Source organism: Protomyctophum bolini (genome assembly GCF_963924005.1).
Source record: "Protomyctophum bolini genome assembly, chromosome: 17".
NCBI classification, from domain to species: Eukaryota; Metazoa; Chordata; class Actinopteri; order Myctophiformes; family Myctophidae; genus Protomyctophum; species Protomyctophum bolini.
In genome coordinates, this window is record NC_137878.1 from 40829556 (window position 1) to 40834555 (window position 5000).

The following is a 5000-nucleotide window of genomic DNA, read 5'->3' on the forward strand; positions in this document are numbered from 1 at the left end:
TACCTACCTACCCACCTGCATGCCTGCCTAGCTAGCTACCTCTTGGGCAGGCATGCACATGTTCCTGCTACATGTCTGTAGTGTGTGTGTGTGTGTGTGTGTGTGTGTGTGTGTGTGTGTGTGCGCGCTGTGCACGCACCCTATACAGATAAAGGGTTTGTCTGTGAGAAGAAGGGATTAGGTTGAACCGTGAGGGGGAGTCTGTCTGTGAGAAGAAGGGATTAGGTTGAACCGTGAGGGGGAGTCTGTCTGTGAGAAGAAGGGATTAGGTTGAACCGTGAGGGGGAGTCTGTCTGTGAGAAGAAGGGATTAGGTTGAACCGTGAGGGGGAGTCTGAGTAAAGCCTGATTTCTATACCTGGTCTGTGTCGATCGTGCCGCGCATCGCAACGGGATAAAACCTCGGATCTACAAGCCCACGTCGCAGCACACATGGAAATCTTTAGGGGCCGGGAACGGGAACCCCTTTTTGGTTTTTCAAGCATTATGTTATATATATATACTTTTAGCAGATCTACAAGCTCGTAGCACGGCACCGAGTGCCGTGCTACGAGCTTGTATAGGTCTGCTATTTTTTTTTTTAAATGGTGAAAATGTGCAGGCACAAATCTTTGAATATATATTCTTTCACAGTGAACTCAAATCTTTGCTTCTGGGAGGAGGGGTGGGGGGGGGGGGGTCCCTGGAACAACATATTTCCAGATGGGGGGGGGGGGGGGGGGTTCGGCGGCCAATTACATGTCACTCATTCTTGAGATGAGGGACAAAAGTGGAAAAAACATGTCCCACACATAAGAGCCTTATTTTATGTAAAAAATAAATTAATTCATAAAAATAAAAGCACTTGCAAAGTTAAGTGTAATACAGTTGTGTATTATTATGCCCTTCATTTCATTATAATTGTTTTCATATTCCATCTGAATTAGTTAAAAGCAGGCCCTGTACCCAAAAAGGCCTGTATTTAGCCTGTCCCCAGCAAGTGGCCACAATTTCAAACTGCCAAAAAAGTGTCTAATACTGTCACAATCACATAAATATACATACTAAATTAAAGTAGATTGTCAACAACATAGCAAATAATATACACAGTTAATTTTAATTTATATTTTCTATTAAATATCTCATATCAAATGTTCGTCCCACGTCTCCGTCAACTCCGTCAGGTTTTTTTAAAAGTCTTAAATTAATCAGAAAATATTGTCGACAGATTTAGCCTGAAGACTCCTTTTCCAAGTCCCATTTATATTTGTTGCAACAGTGGAGTACCTGGTCTGACAAGCATTCAATTGTTTGATATTTTAAACAAACAATGTTGATAACAATGTGGTCACAGCTTTTACATGTCAACTCCGTCAGGACATTATTATGATCTTTGTTAAGAATTCCAAAATAATGTTTATTATTTTAGTTTAGGGGTTAGGTTTAGCTAACAAAATTAAGCAAAAACAAAATGGCTACATTGTACTAAAGAGGGTTAAGATGAAAACAAATGCCATTTTGTCAACTCCGTCAGACGTCAACTCCGTCAGATTTTGTGTCTGACGGAGTTGACGTGTATCTGACGGAGTTGACAAAAGTGTTCCTAAAACAATAAAATTATTGTTTTTGAATAATGGGCAGTATTCTAATTCGGCACACAGTTAGAGCATGCCTTAAGGAACATTTTTGGCTATGGGGCCATCACATATTTGTCTCGTGGTGACCATGGCAGCCATATTACAAAAGAGCCGCCACCTGATGTTATTTTACAATAACTCAAGTTCTACACCACCTAGGATCTTGATTCTGGTGACTAAGACCTCATTTTCAAGGATGAGGGATACAGTGGTACAATTTAGACTTTCCCTGTGACCATGGCAGCCATTTTTCAAAATGGCCGCCACCTGCTGTTATTTTACAATAACTCAAGTTCTACACCACCTAGGATCTTGATTCTGGTGACTAATCATACTTTTTCAAGGATGTGGGGTACATTGGTAATATTTAGATTTGTCCTGTGACCATAGCAGCCATTTCTTTTTCTAAATGGCCGCCACCTGCTGTTATTTTACAATAACTCAAGTTTTAGACCACCTAGGATCTTGATTTTGGCGACTAATCATACATTTTAAAAGATGAGAAATACAGTGGTACTATTTAGATTTGTCCTGTGACCATGGCAGCCATTGTTTTCCAAATGACCACCAACCTGCTGTTATTTTACCAATAACTCAAGTTTTAGACCACCAAGGATCTTGATTCTGGCGACTAATCATTACATTTTCAAGGATGAACTTTCTCTGGGAGAGGTAAGGGCTTATTTCAGGTGCAGGTTGAGTTTCTACTGACAGGACATTAAAAGGAGGTGGGCTTTCTGGCCTTTGACTTGCCCCTTTCAGGTACAGATGCACAGTTTGACTTCACTGGCCACTGCAGGGAACTGTGGGGGAGAAACTTTGGTCTCTTGACACCCCGATTAGGTTCAGGGTTTTTTTGGGTGGAGACTTGCCTTTCATGACATCTTTGCTGCAGCAGTTGATCTCCTTACTGCCAGTGGTGGCACACTCTGGGTCTCTGGGGCATTGTATCTTGGTGGCCTCCTGCCAGTGTTTCTCCATCCTTCTCCTGAGCTCTGTGTTCTGGGGCTCTGTTATAGTCAACTTACATTGTCTTGGCTGGAGATTGCTTTCCTGCAGGGTCCAGCCCAGTCTTGTGCAGATGGCTGCTGGCCCACCTGGAGGCCCCAACCTCACTTGTTCGGTTGGTGTGATTAGGTGGGGTGGTCTTCCCCAATCAGGATGAGGGGTTTGACCCTTTCAAACGGCAGTCTGGCCAAGTGTCTGTATTTAGTTGTGAGTTTAGATACAGGATACGATTGCTCACCCAGCCCCAGGTGACATGAGGTGAAGGCTCCTTTGATTTGGTAACATTGCTTTGGTTGACATGCTGGGGACACAGAGAAAGACACTGATGCCTCCAGTGTCTGCACATCCTGCCTGATGGTCCTGAAGCCAAATCTTCTGTCTTCAGTCTTTCCCTCACTGTTCACTGCTCACTGTTCACCTCACCGAATTTAGCCCAAGGAGTTTGACCCCTAGTTTGGCCATAGACCCCCTAGTTTGGCCATAGCCACTTGCCCAAATGTGCCGACATGTGCTGACCTCATCACATCTGTGATGATGGCTATGGCCGTTTTTAGCCAACGTAGTGTTTTTTGTGCAAAACTAATGCTTGGAATGGATCCAGAATCATGAAAAGCCCCTAGTTTGACATGCCACATGCTACTTAAAGCATAATGAAATTTAGAACATTTAGCCTTATATTGGTTGTTGATGGTACCCAACTTTCAGCAGCTGTCAAACATGCCCCTAGGGTGGTCAAATAGAAACCAATGTGGGATATGTTAGTAGACACCTTTACAAACATTGGTGAAGAAAATTCTTGGTAAGAAATGTATTCACAGATTTTATATTATTCTGATAATATTCCCTGAGTAAATTGGTAAAATAATAGCAGGTCCACCATTTTTGAAAATGTCTACCATCCATGGTCACAGGATAAATCTAAATAGTACAACTGTATTCCTCACCCTTGAAAATGTATGATTAGTCACCAGAATCAAGATCCTAGGTGGTGTAGAACTTGAGTTATTCGGAAATAACAGAAAGTTGGCGGCCATTTTGAAAAATGTCTACCATGGTCACAGGACAAATCTAAATAGTACCAATGTATCCCACATCCTTGAAAATGTATGATTAGTCACCAGAATCAAGATCCTAGGTGGTGTAGAACTTGAGTTATTGGGAAATAACAGAAAGTTGGCGGCCATTTTGAAAAATGGCTGCCATGTTCACAGGGCAAATCTAAATAGTACCACTGTATTCCTCATCCTTGAAAATGTGGGATTAGTCACCAGAATCAAGATCCTAGGTGGTCTAGAACCTAAATCAGTTAAACTTGTCAACTCCGTCAGATGTTCGTCAACTCCGTCAGACGTTCGTCCCGTGATGTTTTTGTTAATTTCCAAAGAAATAGAAAATTTGCTGTCAAATCTTTTGTGCTTATGTATTGAAACACCAACTGAAATGATACGTAATGATGATTTTTTTTTTTTTTTACATGGTTTTCATGTTATAATATTGAAAATAAAGGTTGAAATGACGGTTTTGAGAAATTGGATATTTCATAATAGTGTGATATTGGAACAAAATAATATTAAAAGATTTGTATTACTTAACTTGATTACTGAAAGCCATTATAAGATAACTGAGGACTTTATATTATTGTTGAAATGATAAAATTCAATTAAAAGGGATTTTAGTGTGTCTGACGGAGTTGACATGAATCAGGTATTAAGTGCATAAATGTCCCATTTTAGAAAGAAATGTTATGCGAAAAACCTGTTCCTTCTCAAGATTGGTAGTTGAGACCTGTGTCTACAAATACATCTATTTGATTTGAATGTATCTTAAAAAAAAAAAAAATCCAGTTTGAAAAAGGTTTTGTCCCTTATCTCAAGAATGGGTGATATAATTTTTTGGGGTTCTCTCGAAGCTTGTAGATCTGCTACTAGATCTGCAATTTTTCAATAGCTACATTATAACATAATGTTTAAAACACCAAAAGGGTTTCCCGCCCCAAAATGGGTTAAAAAATCACACCTGTGAACCAAGTGGTGCAACTCCCCCCCCCCTCTCTCTCTCTCTCTCTCTCTCTCTCTCTCATTAGAGACACAGCACTACCCCTCTCTCTGTTTCTGGCGCCCCCTACTGCTATGAATAAGTCACATACTCGTGCTCATTGACGTACACAAACAGACAAACAAACAAACGGGTACGCGGACATTGAAAGCTGGTTGTAGCTGGTTGTAAAAATACGTTCTGTACACACCTGCACTATACAGCGTGACACGAAAGCATCAAAAGTAGCAGATCTACAAGCTCTAAGAGCGGCGCGTTAGCGACACGTTTTGACCTTGCAGATCTGCTATACGTTTGATGCCATTTCTAAGTTTCCTAAAAA

The 5000-nt window shown here is 40.9% G+C and overlaps 1 protein-coding gene across 1 annotated transcript in view; it reads right to left on the reverse strand.

Moving 5' to 3' along the window:
- Positions 1-5000, reverse strand: part of rapgef5a (Rap guanine nucleotide exchange factor (GEF) 5a) — a gene marked incomplete at its 5' end in the record, with an annotated part of 81682 nt that overhangs the window by 58628 nt on the left and 18054 nt on the right. The window lies entirely within an intron of this gene.